The 18,604-nt window shown below is 46.5% G+C and overlaps 1 long non-coding RNA gene across 1 annotated transcript; it reads left to right on the top strand.

The window, feature by feature from the left end:
- Positions 1–7,550: 7,550 nt before the first annotated feature.
- LOC146036522 (uncharacterized) lies at positions 7,551–17,041 on the top strand. Its single transcript, XR_014460829.1, has 2 exons — positions 7,551–7,878; positions 16,225–17,041. It is a non-coding gene; the product is annotated as an uncharacterized LOC146036522 (long non-coding RNA).
- Positions 17,042–18,604: the final 1,563 nt, after the last annotated feature.

The raw sequence follows: 18,604 nt of genomic DNA, 5'->3' as shown, positions 1-18,604 counted from the left end.
AGAGGCTGAGAGGTTTATGCTGAGCTCTGATTGGTGAAGCTCATTACATGCTTCTCAGGCTCATGGAGGACAGCAGCAGCAGCCTAGTCATGGGAGGGTATTTAATCAGAGGCAGCACTGGGACTGTGAAGTCTCCTACAGTCCTACAGAGTAAGCAGTTACCCATTGACCAAGTTTATAATGCCTTTACTCTGTGTTTTGACAGTGTAATATTCTCCCATGCAGTTTGCGGTCAGTAATGACAAGTGCAAGGGGGCCCCCCTGTCTAAAGTGCCCCGGGCCCCCCAAAGGCTTACTCTGGCACTGGTGGGCGGCGATGTAGCGGAGTGCTGTGCAGAAGGGCTGGTGGGCGGCAGTAGTCAGCGGCGGGTGGCAGACTTAAAAAAACAATTTCAAAGCACTGGGCAGCCCTCTGATTGGCTGAGAGATCTCTCAGACAATCAGAGGCCTCACATTCAGGTGCCAGCTGATTGGGTGAGAGAGCTCTCTCTCAACCAATCAGAGGGCCGCTCTATCTTTGGAAATGTCTTTTCAAATTCTGCTGCCTGCCACTGACTACTGCCGCACGCCAGCCCTCCTGCCCAGTGCTCCGCTACATCAATGCCCGCCGCCAGCGCTCCTGCCACCTGCAGCCCGCATCGCAAGCTATCGCATGTGGTTAAAAACCACATGCGATCACTCATTTAATTCAATACATATTACATGCATATTGATGCAACAATTGACATCCGGCGGGCCCGTGCATTGCATCGGGTGTCACATTAGGTGTGCATACAATCCTTCGATTTATCGCACAGATGTGGTCAATATCGCCCTAGTGTATGGGCACCATAAGGTCAGTTATACTAGAGAGGTGTAAGGCCACGTCGGTACCATCTGTGATCTCTGCAGCGTTAACTTTTTTGTTAAATTGAGAGAAGCTGCGACAAATCCCCTCTCCAGCCCCTTCTCCACTTCATATACAGTAATCCAGATGATCATCCTTATAAATGGCACAGGAGCAGTGAAATAGTTAATATGTGTATCTCTTTGAAGTCGCATTTCTGGATACACGGGCTTTTTGCAATAATATATTCATTAAAATAAATTGATATAATGCTCTAATTGAAATGCAAATTTTTTGTACTGGAAAAGTTCTCATTTCGTTCCCCGTTTATGAATGCGTCACCAGCAGCAGCATCTGAGTACATAAATGGTTGTCTAACATACCAGCAATGTACTTAACCTATTGCAACTATAATTGAAAATTACCGGCTGGAATATTTTTGCATAGATTATGCCTCTTGAAAGTCATTATACAGTTTAGAGGACTTTAGTATGGCAATGGAAGGACGCACATTACTCTCGGTATTATAGTGTTCAGGGTTATTCTCTACTTGTTATACAGTTGGAGTGGACTTCATTGTATAAAGATCAACACAACCCGGGCTGAGCATAAACGAGCAATGAAGTCTTATGATTGCTCTCAAATTCCATTAGCTGTGACAGATTGGGACATTATGTGTAGTATATAAAGAGGTTGTGCGGGTAAGGGTTTAGGATCTGAGCACTGGGTATGCGGGAAGACATCACACATTGCTGCACAGAGCCTAATACAATATCCTGTTAATAGTAATGCTTGCCAGCAGAGGGAGCCGGGTAGTTCCCTCTTAAAGCCGCCATACACTGTGCGACTTCTCCCCTCTGAGAAGTTGCATCTAATCCCCCTTGAGCCTTTCAGATTTTGTACAGACAGTGCAGATTTGGAGGTGCGGTTGAAGTGTGCGGGGAATTACTGGACGTGTGCAAAATGTATATAATTTAGCTATGAAGTATCCAATATCCTATATTGCACATTTCCACTACATTATTATGATGGCAGATATGGGGGAGGGGGGTTTCAATTGTTAAATGGGTGTGCAGCACTAGAGGGAACCTGCCATCAGCAATTCAATTGTCCTGCCATTCTGCTTGCAGCCTCCAGAGCTGGCGAGCAAAACTGTGCGAAAAGTGCCGCACATTAGGGTGCCTAAAAGGCACTTTTTGCATCGCACCCAGAATTTTAGCTGGATAAAGCCAATTATCACAGCTATACCGGTCACTTCTGGTGCATAAACAATTAAATCGCCCTCTTGGAGAATTAAATTATCTGTATAGATGTATATGCCATACATTACAACTGCAGTACCACTTACAACATCAGCACCAGATGCAGGATGTTTACGAGACCCAGGAGGAGAACTGCCCATACTGGCCACCGGTGACGGACATCACAACTGAATGGGCACATGTAAATGCCTTACCAGTTGTGATGTCAGGCAGGATATATAAGGCCAATGACTAGTAAGTGTGTATGCACTTACCGATCAACAGATAGGTTGGCAGATCAACTAGATGGCCGATCCGTCATCCTAGTGTGTACTAGGCCACTGGAAGCCATGCTAAACAGTGTAGAAAAAGAGTGAGTAGGGGAGATGTACTGTAGCTTGTTAGGTATCCAGATGGCAGATTGATGGGGTGGAGGTCAACAATTCCATGGTTGACCACTAAAGGTCAACAGCGTCTAGTTCAATGCCTATACTTGGTCATCTGCATTTAGATAGACATTGAAGGGTGATCAACGGGAAACTAGTCGACAGTAGCAAGGTCGACATGGGTTTTTCATCTTTTTTTGTGTGTGGGGGGGGGGGATTTTTCTTGCCTCTCTGCTATGGTGTGACAGCCAAGAAAACTGCAAAAGGAGGAGAGCTGCAGCAAAAGCTGATCCCTGCTGACTCACTATTATCATGTAACATCGGGTTTGTGATAATCTAACGAATCATAACATCAACTAATACATTTATTGGTACTTGTGGACAATCACGGCTCCCACGATGTGCATCGTATAGCAAAAAATCGCATCGCATGCGATCGCATGCGTTTTTTAACAGAAAAAGCATCCAAATGCATTGAAATTAGTATCAAACATGTTCAATGGCCCCCAAATGTCATTTTTGAGGCTGTACCACCCCCACTATCAAGGCGAACCCGAAGTGTGGCGAGCGCAGTGAGCCCACGAGGGGCGGGGTTCGCGTCCTACGACCTTTTCATACACCCACTATCCACGTCGGCGTGGAGTTGAGAATAGAAAGTGTGGCCAGCGCAGCGAGCCACCGAAGTGTGGCGAGCGCAGCAAGCCCCGCGAGGGGACACGGATACCTTTACAGGTATCCGCGTCCCCTTGCGGGCTTCACAGGTGTCCGCGTCCCCTCGCGGGGCTTGCTGCGCTCGCCACGCTTCGGGCTCGGTGACTCGCTGCGCTCGCCACACTTTCTATTCTCGACTCCACGCCGACGTGGATAGTGGGGGTATGAAAAGGTCGTAGGACGCGTACCGCCGCCCCTCGCGGGCTCGCTGCGCTCGCCACGCTTCGGGTTTGCGTTGATAGTGGGGGTGGTACAGCCTCAAAAATGACATTTGGGGGCCATTGAACATGTTTGATACTAATTTCAATGCATTTGGATGCTTTTCTGTAAAAAACGCATGTGATCGCATGCGATGCGATCGCATGCGATTTTGTAAAACATGGTTAAAAACGGCAAAAATCGTATACAATCGCATTCCATCGCATGCCACTATATATGGCATGCGATGGGAGCCGTGATAATCCACAAGTACCCATTTATTTTGCAGTACCGCACTTGTAAACCCTAAAAGACCCCCAATCTTGATCATTATATGGTCGAGATTATCGGATTTATTATCAAACTGCCAGAGATCCAGTTACAGAGATGGCGATTTGAGGTGATTACTGGTAAAGCGATGTCAGAATACATGACACCCCCCCTTTATAAATTATATAATACTAAACATTATGGGAAGGAAACATCCATTCTGACAGACATAACATATTCAATATTTGTTTTCTGCGCTGATTTTTTCGTCTCTTGCGGCTCTGAAGATTAGGTTTCCCCACCATCGAGGCTTTATTGTATTTGCGTTTGATTTCTTTTTCGGCATTGTGGATTCCTGCAGTCTCCGGATACACCGCTCCCATCTGTTTGGTAAATACTCGCCGCCTTTCATAGCCAATTTCAGGAAGATAGCTGGCGGCAATTTCTGTCTATTTGCATTCTGTGTTCCGTCACAATCTGTTTTCTTGATCATTTCCTATTGTATTTATGCTGGCAGGATTCTTCTACATCTTGCTGTGCCCGTATAGAGGCGGTTGTGTGGCTCATGGCAAATAATGTATATACTGTGCCTGTCAATGTCTTTACCCTGTCTGTCAATGCCATATTCCCGCGGAGAACAGTGGGTGGAGATCAAAGTTGCAAAAACAATAAATAAAAGGAAATGTTTTTGCTGGTGAATAAATGGAGTTGCTAATATCACATGGCCATGCTTCTTTTATTGAAAAAGTCTTAATAATATACAATATAAACACTTTCATATACATATACCCAGGGCCGGTGTGAGGCTACTCAGCACCGTAAGCAAAACGTCAACCTACTGCAAACCCCCCACCCCCCATATTGCAACTAATACCCACTTTTCAACCCTTTAAAGCATTCTTGCCTAACATTCCGGAATGGCTCCTAAAATTGTGTGATCCTAATAACCCACCAGGAAGGTGGGCAAGTCCCCTGGTTTCCCCTGGAGGCCTCCCATTGCCATTGTCACCCACAACAGAGTTCAAGGAGGAAAGTATGCCTCAAGGTAAAGTATGGAGGTGAGGTCTTAGACGTTTCACAGCAGCCACCTGCATTAAGTACAACAAGGACCCTCCTAGACATCCTTGATTTTTTGATAGGCAGACTTGGGCTGGTTGGTTTGCAAAAGCAAACTTCTTCTTCAATGGACAAGACCATTCTGCATTACAGGGCCCCCTATTTAGCAACTGATGGTGATAAATGTATGTAAAACATACTGGTTAGACAACAAAGATGGTCCCCTTTCGGCATTGGACCCCATAGCAGTTGCACCTATGGTAGTTACGCCCTTGGGTGGGGCAGATGTAACATGTGCAGAGAGAGTTAGATTTGGGTGGGGTGTGTTCAAACTGACATCTAAATTGCAGTGTAAAAATAAAGCAGCCAGTATTTACCCTGCACAGAAACAAAATAACTTCCCCAAATGTAACTCTCTCTGCACATGTTACATCAGCTACTCCTGCAGCGCACATGGTTTTGTCCATTAAAGAAAGAGTTTGCTTTTGCAAACCAACCTGAATTACCCCCTTTGTCAAGAACGCTCCTGATGCTTTTAAGATCGTCCCAGTTCGAGCTCTTAGATTAATTAATTAGATTAGTCCTCCGCTTTCCATTTGAATAGCTGCAGCGAGATTGGCCTTTGTGCTTGGGTATAGACATCACGGAGGATGTATGCCAGGCGCGCCTAAGGACTTGTCCGAGGTATTGTTTGGTATCGCTTTTTGGAAGAGCTGGCAGCGGTACACACAGCGTTCCTCAAGCTTCATTTAACTAATGGATTCCAGCAGAAAAAGAAAAGATCTCCGGCCCTGAGACGGCATGAGGCTCCCAGACGCTCGCTATAAAATACCGCTGTAGAAAATCCATAGATCCCATCCGTCTAAAGATAGATTCTTGCAGCTCTGTTCTCTATTCAGTAACTCAGGAGACAGGAGCAGAAAAGTTATCCTGCTGCAGGGAGACGTGCCGTGCAGTTACTCGCAGACAGCAGCAAACTTATTGCTGCGACGGCCTCATATTGATATGGCGCCACCAAGTGCCCGAAGCAGAGTACAGGAGAAATGAGAGCTCTTTGTTTCCTGGGAGTTCAAAATATATGTATAGGTAATTTCTCTATGGTCTGAGTCACAGAAGCTTCCAATGGGATGCGGTCAATTTGCCGGCGGTCGGGATCCCGGCGTTCAGAATCCCGACACTGGAATCCCGACCGCCGAAATCCCGAACTTTCTCCCTCCGTGGGTGTCCACGACACCCATAGAGGGAGAATAAAATAGCGTGCCGAGCGTAGCGAGGCACCGGGCCCGCTGCGTGGCGAGCGCAGCGAGCCCGCAAGGGGGGGGGGCGATCCACGTCCCTCCCATGTCGGGATTTCGGCGGTCGGGATTCCAGTGTCGGGATTCCGACCGCCGGGATCCCGACCGCCGGGATTACGTATCGGATCCCTTCCAATAAATGTGTGTGGTTTGTATGTACTCCTTGGGTTTCTCCAGGTCGTCTGGGTGCTCCAGTTTCCGTCCACTGTCAGGACGGAGTGAAGGGGAGTTAAGGGTTGGGATGGAACAGAGGGGAATACAGGTACACAACTATTTTCTGGCACCATAAGGTCCGGCAGCTCTTTTAATTTCCATAGGAAATTAGGATTTGGTGGGATGTAGGGTTTGTAAAGGTTTAGAGGTACAGATGGAGGGTTTGGCGAGACGAGGGGGAGTCGCACTTCGGTGTAGTCATGCTGCGGGAGGGAGATGATGAGAGTCAGGGTGGAGACCAGTGGCAGCCCTTCCAGTTAAAATCACAACACCAGAACAGAGACACAGACAGACAGCACCAGAGCTCCGATGCTTCCCCCCGCAGGCACCCCCCACCCTCCCCTACCTCCGGAGCTCTGGTGCTGGCTGTCTGTGTCTTTGACACACTGGTAACCTCCTCTGCCATGAACCAGCATGGCAGACACAGCAACAGCCCAGCCTGTGGTTCAGCACGTAGTAGATTCCTACTATTGGAAGCTGCTACTGCTCATCATACACAGAGCTGGAAACTCCTCCCCCTCTTGGGCTGCCAGCACATGGATCGATGACAGCAATAGCTTCCAACAGAAAGTCATTCTGTGCAAATTGCCAGAGCTACAGTGCTTCTATGGGCTGCTGCCTGTGCAGCCCAGCAGAAGCAAATCCTCTGCAGTGAGCATGCCCAGACTTCAGTGAGTCACTCAGTGTGATGCAGCTGAAGGAAGGTATGCATTGCATCAGAGAGGTGCATGGAAGTTTATTTTAATTTAATATTATTTGTATGTAGATCTTTAGTAAGAGGATCATTTTGTGTACTTTAAATAATATTAAAGTTATTAAAAGTGTGTATTTTTCTCTGTACCTGTGTTTGTGTGCATACGAGTACATCATTTATTTACAGTAAATACAAACACTAGTACAGCGCAAATCAGACTAATAACCTGCAAATAATTAATGACTGTTTGCAACGAGCAGTACCCAGGAAATTGCAGACCCGCTTAAGTCTAAAGGCAGGAGCCGCCACTGGTGGAGACGCATGGCAGGGGGAGTCAGGGGCGGATTGGCCATTATATCTACCGGGAACTTTCCCGGGAGGCCGATGCTAGTGGGGCCGAATTTAAATTTGCAGACAGCAGGGGGCAGCACACAGCACAAATATGCAGCTGAGCCAAAGGCAGCTCACCTCAGGCTCAGCCACTGAGCAGTAGGCGGCATCACTAGTGGCAGGCTCAGCCCAGTGAAGTCCCTGTCGCCATGTGGCCCTGCCTCCTCCGACTGTCACTACCAGGGGCGGAACTACCGCCGGTGTCCAAGAGGCTAAAGGGGCCCGATGTCGCGCATTGAACTTTTTTTTTTCACATGTGCGCCGTGTGAGGGAAGGAGGGTACGCGGGCGGCGCGGGGTTCACGGTTGGCGTGGCCGGGCCTTGCTGCAGGGTACAGGGTACTGGGTACTCGTACCTGGCAGCGTTGTGTGTCAGACGGGAAATACATGGATTGGATGCAGCTGCATCCATTCCGGCACAGGACTGGTCTGTGTACTCGGCAGCCTAGCAACAGGCAGCCAATTGCAGGGCTGCCTGTTGCTGCTCTGACTCCAGCAGACAGGAAGTGATTCTGCTGAGCACTGGCAGAGAGAGCATGCGGGCGGAGCGGAGGAGCGACAGCGAATGGAGCAGCAGGCATCCAGCAGACTCGAGCGAGGTAAGTACACTTAAGAGGGGGAGGTGTGCACCACTCCGCTCCGCTGGGCACATATTATAAAAACGGGGGCTTGGGGCCGCAATGCACCGCACATTCATTTTTCAATGTGGGGGGGTGTGGGGGGGGGGCCGGGGGCGCAGCGCTGGACACACATTATAAAAATGGGGGCCGCACTAAACGGCACAATAATGTTTCAATGTGGGGGCGGCCGTAAAAATATCAGAGGGGGCAGAGAAAAATAGCCATGTATTTATATTAAGAAATAAAACCATAACCCTGTAAATGTCTGTGTAATATATATATATATATATATATATATATATATATATATATATATATATATATATATAGGCACCAGGACCTATAGACACTGCCTGAGGGAGTTCCAGGCCGCATCCACTATATATATATATATATATATATATATATATATATATATAATCAAAATCAGCTGGCACTCACTGATATATATATATATATATATATATATATATATATATATATATATATGTGTGTAATCACTAGGCGGCACTCAGACGGCTTCTTGAAAGAATAGAGACCATGCATAGGTCTCTATTCTTTCAAGGAGCCGTCTGAGTGCCGCCTAGTGATCTATATGCATATGCTAGCCTGGATATAGGCTTAAGCTGAGGAAGGCACCGGGTGCAGTTACTTCACTCAAGCATTGGAGTGCCAGCTGTTTCCTTCTATCCATCTATCTATACTGTGTAGTGTGGCCTGGCACTCTCCTGACATCCGCAATGGGCCCCGGTGCCTTCTGGAGTTGTGATTTTGTAGATAGTAATTTTCAATCAATCAGCGACACTCAGAGAGGACATTTAAATAAGGTGTCCGTCTGTACTGGCCTGCTGCCCGGTCCGTCTGTACTGGCCTGCTGGACCGGGCAGCAGGCCAGTACATACGGACACCTTATTTAAATGTCCTCTCTGAGTGCCGCTGATTGATTGAAAATTAATTAATATATATATATATATATATTATAGAAACTGGATGTTGCGGCACTCCGGGTGGCATACACTCTGTGCTGAATGAATAATTATGTGCCCCTCCCCGTCTTGACCTTTGAGGATCCCAGGTAATGTAAGAACTGGGTGACCGCGGCACTCAATACACTCAAATAATCACCAGGAGACTGGATGTGGTGCAGACCTTTCTGCACCTTGATAAAGAGGCCCAGTGCCTTGAAACGTTGGGGAAACCACATCCAGTCTCCTGGTGATTATTTGAGTGTATTGAGTGCCGCCGTCACCCAGTTGTTATATATATATGCACATGCGCAGACCCCACCTTCGGAATGGGGCCAAATTCGGCTAACAAGGAACAAGCCTTGTATCAGGCTGACAATGTGTGTCCAAAAAAATGGGTGTGGCTTCACAGGAGGGGCATAACTTCATTGGAGCGGCATAACCTCATGGGAGGGGCATGGCTTCATGTAACAAATCCCCATTTCACATCACTTCAAGGTCCAGGAGGTGCAGGCTTCACCTGTGAAGTGTTATAGGAGCCACGTTCTGCCTCTAATGTTGCAGTGTAACACCTAGCTCCTGTCGCTGAGAACTTTGGTGACACCAGGGTGCGTTCAACACCCCTCTTGTAACACCACTGGGTGCAGAGACTCTATCTAAACATGGGTACTTGTGCCAGTGCCACTGCAGAACAACTCCATCTGTCTAGCCCCCAACCGCTGGTTACCACCCAGAAATGCCTGCCGAAATCGCATCTTTTTGCGCAGAATTATAACCATGAGGCCGCTTGCACAGACTGTAAACATCGGTCACTTGGGTCCAACATCACCAATGTGTCCACCTCAGTATAAGGTCCTATGTGAGCAGAAGATACTTCATACTGTATATTACAGTCTATAAACCTCAGTACAGTACAGGCGATGCGAATGCCTCATTCTCCAACAGTGCTGTCTCATATTAAACAGTGTAGAATAGAATAGGCCTCACTGACACCATGTACACCAGCTTACCTCCATTGAGGTCAGATAAGGTTTCTTCAGATTAATGATATGCAGGTTCCCGATGATAGGCAGAGGCCCTGGGGGAAAGTTCTTTGGTGTCGTTTTCCAGTTATTTAGCACAGAGATTACATATAGAAGCAATGCTAGGCCCATACAGCAGCAGATAGGAATTACATTCCGCACGCTCAGGGGCTGTTTGCTGACGACTGATCATACCTCCCAACATGACCCACTCCAGGAGGGACACTTTGCGCTGTTTCTGGACTTCCCTCTTAATTTATGATTGAAAGCAGGTAAATGGGTAAGAAAGGTGTTTCCACACAGGTGATAGCAATCAGACATTAAAAGGGAAGTCCAGAAACAGAGCACTGTGTCCCTTCTGGAGAGGGTCATGTTGGGAGGTATGTCTTTGAACAAAATGTGCCATGTAGAGATGGAATCAGGTTTTTCAGCACCTATACTGTATAACACACACCTCCCTCCCACATTCCCCTCACTATAACATGACACCTCATACTATGTATGAAAGAGGCAGTGTTGTATGTAAGACAGCGGTATATGTATGTATGAGATTGGTGTATATATGAGAGTGGTGGTGTATGTATTAGAATGGTGTATGTATGTTTGAGAGTTGCAGAGTATGTATGAGAGCGATGTATGGATTACGGTTAAAAAAAAGTCTGCAGTAAGTTGCTTTGTGGGTTAGCATTAAAATCATAGGTAACACTAACAACGGTTTTTGTACGGCACTAGCCATAGTGCTGTAGTGTAGTCTTTACTTGGGGGGGCCGGGGGCCCGGCTCCAGCAAGCTTGGCAGGCCATCTCAGGCCAGGCCATTGTTACATGTGGTATACTATGTAATGGGTGTGTGATGTGTAATAGGCATTACGGTGTGAATTTTTGCCGCGCGCCTCCGGCGCGCACTTTCCCTGTTATCCCTCTTTTGAAAAGATTTGTAAAGCCCTAACATGATGGGGGAAATTTACTAAATTTCCCCCGATGTGTAATAGGCATTGCAGTGTGTGGCATTCATTTTGCCTGTCAACAATGTATCTAAGTATAGTGATGTAATAATCCCACCTACTGTTATGTTGGCTCCGCCCTTTATTGATTTGTTGCCGCCCACATGAGGCCACTTCCAGAAATATTCCAGGGCCACTTTTAGTCCCCAATCCGCCCCTGGGGGGAGTCCTGCAATGTAGTTGGGCTGCAGGGGGGGGGGGACACATTGCACGGAGGGGAGGCAGGCTGCGTGGGGAGTCCTCCTCATTACACTCAAATACTGAATTATCCCAATTCATTCTGTTATTCCCTCTCTGTGGGGCATGTTCAAGAAGCTACGAGGTTCTGTCATTTGCTATTCAATTAGCAGGGATTACCCTGTGCGTTTATCTCCAATGTACTTTGCAGTTGCAAGAAGAAGGCACCGTCATGGGTTAACTCTCAGGGGAAGCCCATTGACTTTGCAGTATCAGTGTGTTTCATTCTCAATATTCAGAGCATTTATTCCCAATATTTTCAGCAAAGGAAAAAGTCTATTTCATTGAATAGCCTTTACCTGCACCGCATGGTAATTAAAATATACCCCTGTGTATTGTCTGCACGACATAAACTCACATCACCGTATATACACCATCGATATACCTCCCACTAGATACAGAAAAAACGTAGTCAAACCTCTCCACAGAAATCTTTAGTAAATGATTTGTGCGTTCTACAGAGATACCAGGGAATCAGTGTATACGGTGTGCAACATGTGCATGCTTCGCATTAGTGCATGTACACCATCTCACTACAACGTAAGATCCACTTCATATTATACCACATTACAGTGCCCCAGACTATATTATGCCATAATATAGTGTATGTCACATTGGTATCACATTACAGTGCCCCAGTATATATTATGCCATACTATAGTGCCCCCCACTTCATATTATGTCACAAATATATCACATTACTGTGCCCCAGTATATTCTGTGCCATACTATAGTGCCCCCACTTCATATTATACCACATTACAGTGCCCCAGTATATATTATGCCATACTATAGTGCCCCACACTTCATATTATACCTCATTACAGTGCCCCAGATTATACTGTGCCATACTATAGTGCCCCCACTTTATATTATGTCACATTGGTATCACATTACAGTGCCCCAGTATATATTATGCCATACTCTAGTGCCCCCACTTCATAGTATGTCACAAATATATCACATTACTGTGCCCCAGTATATACTGTGCCATACTATAGTGCCCCCACTTTGTTTTATGTCACATTACGGTGCCCAGTTCATATTATGCCACAACATAGTGTATCCACTTCATATTATGTCACATTTATATCACATTACAGTGCCCCAGTATATATATTATGCCATACTACAGTGGCCCCACTTCATATTATGTCACAATACAGTGCCCCAGTATAAATTTTGCCATACTATAGTGCCCCCACTTCATACTATGTCACATTACAGTGCCCAGCTCAAATTATGCCACAATATATTGTATCCACTTCGTATTATGTCACATTACAGTGCTACAGTTCATATCATGTAATACTTTGGTTCCTCCACTTCATATTATGTCACATTACAGTGCTACAGTTCATATTATGCCATACTTTGGTTCCTCCACTTCATATTATGTCACATTACAGCGCTACAGTTCATATCATGCCATACTTTGGTTCCTCCACTTCATATTCTGTCACATTTCGTCACATTACAGTGCTGCCCCCAGTTCATATTATGCCACATCATAGTGCCCTCACTTCATAGTATTCAACATCATGCTAGGCTATTTTATATGCCGTTTAACTGGCGACCTGCTAACATGCCACCGTGAATAGATGCTGTGCGCATGGGGGCTTATTTACTAGACAAAACACAGAAGTATACCTGCGCAGTAGCCCATAGATGGCCTTAGACCAGGGGTTCCCAATCTTTTTCAAATCACGGCACCCTAGAGTATCAGAATTTTTCCACGGCACCCCTAGGCCCAAATAAATATATATAAAATTAAGTAGATTGTGTTTATATGTGCTTATTTGGTTCAGTTATATGTTAAATGGCAGGATTTGCTTCTGATTGTACACATTTTATGATTGGAAGCCACCAGCACTGGTTTTGTCCATAAATAATTGATCATAAATAATTTGAATTGGTCCTGGTCCACCAACCCGTGGCACCCCTGCAAGTGTCCCGAGGCACCCCAGGGAGCCACGGCACACAGTTTGGGAACCACTGCCTTAGACCATTAAACCGCTACAGGATTGACCAGTTTTTTTTTCCTTGTAATACATTATGGGGTCATTCTGGTTGATTTGTTCCAATGCGAATTCGCATCCTTGCAAGTCAACCAGAACCCGCCCTGCGAATGGGGGTACACCGGCTTACGTTCGCATGGCATCCAAATGGATGTTTTACATATACATCCAGTCGCATTGCCAGTGGGAACCTCCCACATCTTAAGACGGTCACCATCAAAAGATGTGGTGCGCACACACATATATAACATGACTCTCAGGTCACTTTTATATGTGTGTACGTTCTCACGGAAATGGGCGGGCAGCTGACATCCGGTGATCACCTGGCGATTACAATGGGAACACCCAGCCTTTTCATGGGAACGCCCATGACACGCTGGGTGTTCCCATTAGTGGGTACCCCTGTCCTCCGCCCATGGCCCCCCGTTTGCCATGGCCGCACGCACCCAGCGCATGCACATCGGCCCCGTGCGAACGAACACCTACTACCGAATGGACCAGAATAAGTTCCTATGTGTGTAACAAAACCCTACCCTGGTCATAATTCTGGAAATATATTATATATGCACTGACCACTGGAAATCATTTACTTTCAGACCTGGCTGAGCCTGTAAATGAGAAGGATCAATGTCCCCGATAATAAAAATGGAGAACAAACGTTTATCACAATGAATGCATTGAATTAATTATCTGGTAGTTGTACAGTGTAAGGACATACTGAAGTTCTGGACTGTTAAGGGTCTCCTGGGGGCCACTATGGGACCTGTAAGAGCTTGGACACCAACAATGAGTGGAGATATTGACCAGAAATTGGGATATGGGTCAACAGAACTTAGGTCGACAGTCAATAGGTCTACACATGAACTCTGTCGACATGGTCAATAGGTTGACACAAGCATTAGATCTACATGGAAAAGGTTGATCTGAAAAAGGTCAACATGATTTTTTTCATGGTCTTTTTTGGTGTCTATGTCGACTTAAGCTAGAACTTTAAAGCCCACCTGCAGCAGATAAACACATCTATAGGAGGCCATTACAGTAGGGTTCTTACTGGGCTTGGAGAAGAACATCGCCTTAGACATGGACTGATGTAGATCTCTAGATTCCAGGGCTAAAATGTAAGTGTCTAACAAGAGAGTAATTACAGTATTTGTGAAAGCTTTATGATAATTCACTGGTAGTCCATCTTCCCGGTGACAGAAAGGAATGTAATAGATAATCTCCTCTTTGGTCAAGCGTCCATCCAATGTTCCATGTTCCTACCATGTCTCCTGGCAACCTCAGGAACTGAACAGTGGCCAGGTAGAAGACACTTTCTCCCTGAGGGTTTATCAGTCAATGCTCTTGTCTCTGTGAGACTATGCCCTCTTGCTATGAAGCCATAATGACTCATTTGAAGGTAAAAGATGTCCTACACAATAGGAATCTGCCTTAAAACCCGTTGCCTTCTAACTCACCTACAGTATACCAGGACCAGTGGTTTATACACTGTACAGCTCTCCAAAATGACCAACGGACCACCCACTCTACATCCTCAGTGGACATTCTTAGACAGAAAAGAGCATCCCTCAGCTGGAGGTAGAGCAGAAGTCAGAAGTGGTTGGACGCTGACCTAGCCAAGAGACTATGACGGTCAGCTCCTGGTACCAATAACTCTCTTAGATATGGGAATACTCAATATATGGAGCAAGACGACATCTAAAAGCCTTTGTTGCCGTGCCAAGAATAGTTTTTGACAATGTCCCTTTATACAGCGGTAAAGGAAAAACATAGATAAAATGTAATCATGCTTTATTAGAAATTAAACAATGAACTTGCTCAAGTTACACCGTACCGGAGGACCTGGCATGGCTCCTGGGATGTCATTAACGAGCGCCAACATTACAGCACCATTAGGGGGGGGGGGGACTTGGCCTCAGGAAATTGTTCTAGAGCGGGAGGACAATTATGAAAGTCTTGTAGGGACTGAGAGGTGATGGATGATGTGGATGGTGCCATCCCGGTGTTATTATCAGGAGAGCGTTCTGCTTTATAATTCCGTAATCTGACGTCTGCAATTATAGAAAGAGGAATGTGCCATCTATCACAGAAGTCAGCCTAACTCCCCTTGCCACATTTACTGGGTTGCATGCCCGTGTGAGAGATAGCTTAGAGCAGATGGAAATCCCTTTGGTTCATCTCCTTGGTTTGTAGCTTGAGTTAGATATTGGAGTATCGAGCTACTAGCACCAAACACAGTTCAATATATATTGGAGGTATACCGTGCCTCCCTCCGGGTGCTTCACCAATCATGGGTACCATCCAACAGAGTGGGTCCCTATTTAATCTCACAGCTGGAGCTGCCCCATGTATTTGTGGGACTCCGCTGGCCACCAGCTGTTTACCTTCCCTGGCATAGCATAGATGCCACCTGTTCCTAATAATTAGGGCTATCCCCAAGGCTGTACATATGTGACTCAGTTATACCCCTTTCACACTGACAAATATTTCCCGGGTTATTGCACATGAACGTGCATCAACCCGGGAAACGAGTCAGTGTGAAAGGGTCCTGTACAATATCCCTGGGCCAGCATTCCAGGATTTCAACCCAGGTCTTGACCAGGGTTAGACCCGGAATGCTCGCGGGTCCAGGCATAGTGTGAACGGGTATACTGGGTGACCCGGATCCCGTTCACTGCACTGTAAAGGCGCCGCTGGAAGATGCTGTCATCTCCCAGCACCACCCCGGCCCCACCTCCAGGTGACGTCACCCGCCCGGCGTTATACCAGGTCAGGCGGCCAGTGTTAAAGCGCTTGCAAGCCAGCTCGCACCCGGTATTTTGTACCCGGCTTGCAAATGTGAAAGGAGTATAAATGACCCTGTAGTTAATGTTTGTTTCAAAGGAATATTATTGCATTCAGTATCGACCTAGTTACTGTCAGCCCTAGTTAAGGATGACAGTAAAAAGGTTGACAGTGTCTAGGATGACCCACAAAAGGTCAATGCTGAAAAAAGTGGACACAATTAAAAGGTTGGCATGGAATTTAAATACATGGAAAGGTTATCATCATTTTTTTTATTATTATTTCTTTTGGTGCCAGTTTGTAGATCTCAGCATGTGAATCCCAAAGTGGTGTACCGCATCGCTCACCAAGATGCCGCCTCGCTCTGCTAGCGATGCCCTCGCACACTTTACTCTTCCCAATCGGAGTCCATGTCGGTGGTACAGTATGAAAAATAAAAAAGAAGGTAATTGAAAAAGATTCAAGTCGATGTTTTCACAAGTCAACCGTTGTCATGACGACAATTTGACCACGTCAGCATATAGCGTTGACCTACTGACTGTCTCCCATGTGACTGTCAACCTTTTCTCAGGATACCCTCCGTGAGAGCCTCCCACCACCACAATAATTCCACTGCACGCTGCCTGGCGCACAGAGCACATGTAATTACATGGGACGCTTCTGGAAAAGGTCTTTAAACCCCCTCTTATGGTTGATCTAATATTGACCCACTGCCGAGCAAAAATGCACAATCTGCACAAAGCCGGGGAGCCGGCGGCCGGCACACAACCTGCATTCTGTGGTCTCAGAACATCCTCTATGGCTGAATCCTACATTAACCCTTTGAGTGCCAACCTGGCTGTGAGAGATCCTCGAAACATCCGTTATTCATGCCACCGCCGCTCAAGGCAACTGTTTAGATACAAAAAAATACAAAGGGGGGTATTCGATGATTTAGGTTCACCTGTATCAGATAGAACATCATTGTTATACAAATTCTGGCATAGTGAAGTGTGTGCTATTGATTACCATACATTGTATCGTTAATCTTGTGGTTACCGTAAATTGTTTGCCCGCAGTTGTGCCATACCCTCTTGTTAGCAGGCGAACAATAAAAACTAAATCTGTTCAAGTATATCCGCTTCCTCAAATCTGTATTCCCTGATTGTCGACCCATACCCTGGAACAAAAGACCCTAGTCACTCCGTGGACCTCACAAGTGGCTTACAGGGAAAGGGTGATAGAGAGGCAGTGGGTGACAAGGAGAGGGTGGCAGACAATTGGTGATAAAGAGAAGCAGTGGGTTATAGGCAGGGTGTGACAGGGAGTGGGTGACTGCGAGAGGCAGTGAGTGACAGCGAGTTGGTGACAGGAAGAGGCAGTGGCTTACAAGAAGAGAGTACCAGAGAGAGGCAATGGGTGATGGAGAGAAGCAGTGGATGACAGGGTGTGGGTGATGGAGAGCAGTGGGTGACCAAACTATGGTGACAGGCAATGGGTAATAGGGAGTGCCAGAGGGAGGCAGAAGCATACAATGGCCCTTATTCTGATTGACGCGGACTTTACCGCATACTTTCGGATCGCGTGTTTACGGCGTCTGCGCATGCGTGGAGAACGCAACGCGCATGTGCCACGCCTTGACTCGGTACCAGTTCGGCCAGATCCCGTCCAGAACTGTTCACCGCTCTCATTCGGGAAATAGGGGCGTATTATGGGCGTCATGCGGAATGACACATGGGCGTAGTTTCAAAGTGGGCAAAACGGGGCGGAAACATGGGCGGACACGGGGGAGTACACTTATGTTGGGGGGCGTACATTCGGAAACCACTCCGAATGCACGCGATCAAAAAGGGCAGAAATGTGCGGTGTCCACAAGTGTACTATTGCTTTGCGGACACCACTCGTTCATGCGCTAGGCGAACGTACGCCTAATGACTACAACCATTAACACCTGAACCCAATAGAATCTACTCCTTTACTCATTACTCACTAATAGGACGCTTGTCAGTGCTTTAATTGAAACCATTGCACTTCAATTGCTGTAAGGGTTAATGTGTGCAATGCATGTGTTAGGCATGCTTGTAAGGATATATTGGCATCTAATTGATTCCAATTCCAAATAAGCAGTTTTTTATGAGGATAGGTAATTGAATAAGTGGGTCATGTGATGTATTGCAGAAGATACATAATAGTGGGTTGTTTGGCGTAAATACTCCGCTTACGTGCGGTAGCACCGCTTGGCTCCCGTTCGGATGCGGTATTCCCGAGCATACTCTGTAATACTCTGTAATACCGTGCAGAATCTGAGTGTTTCTCCCGCACACGCATGGTTTGTATGTCGTCCGTAAACACGCCCTGTTCTTAAAGAGTGAGTCCGTCCGAATGCGGAGGACACGTGGGCGTTTCTACGGACGATGGCCGCACGCGGCAAAACACCGTGGCGTGCGGACCGCACCGTAAGAATGCGGGAATATCCGCACCGATCAGAATAAGGGCCAATGAGATCATCAATGAGATCATAAACGTTAAGTGATTTTATTGTGGAATCATTTTTTTTTTTGCACCTTTTCAAAAACACCGACCTACATACAAACGATTTTTATAAAAAATTAACAATAAAAAGGTTGGATGAATTGACACTATGGGCCCGATTCAGTCCTGTTCGTATTGTTGCAGCCTAGCCGCCCGGGGTCCGCTC

This window comes from Crinia signifera, chromosome 9 (genome assembly GCF_055691185.1).
Source record: "Crinia signifera chromosome 9, ASM5569118v1, whole genome shotgun sequence".
NCBI lineage: Eukaryota > Metazoa > Chordata > Amphibia > Anura > Myobatrachidae > Crinia > Crinia signifera.
This window is presented reverse-complemented; position numbering and strand designations above follow the sequence as displayed.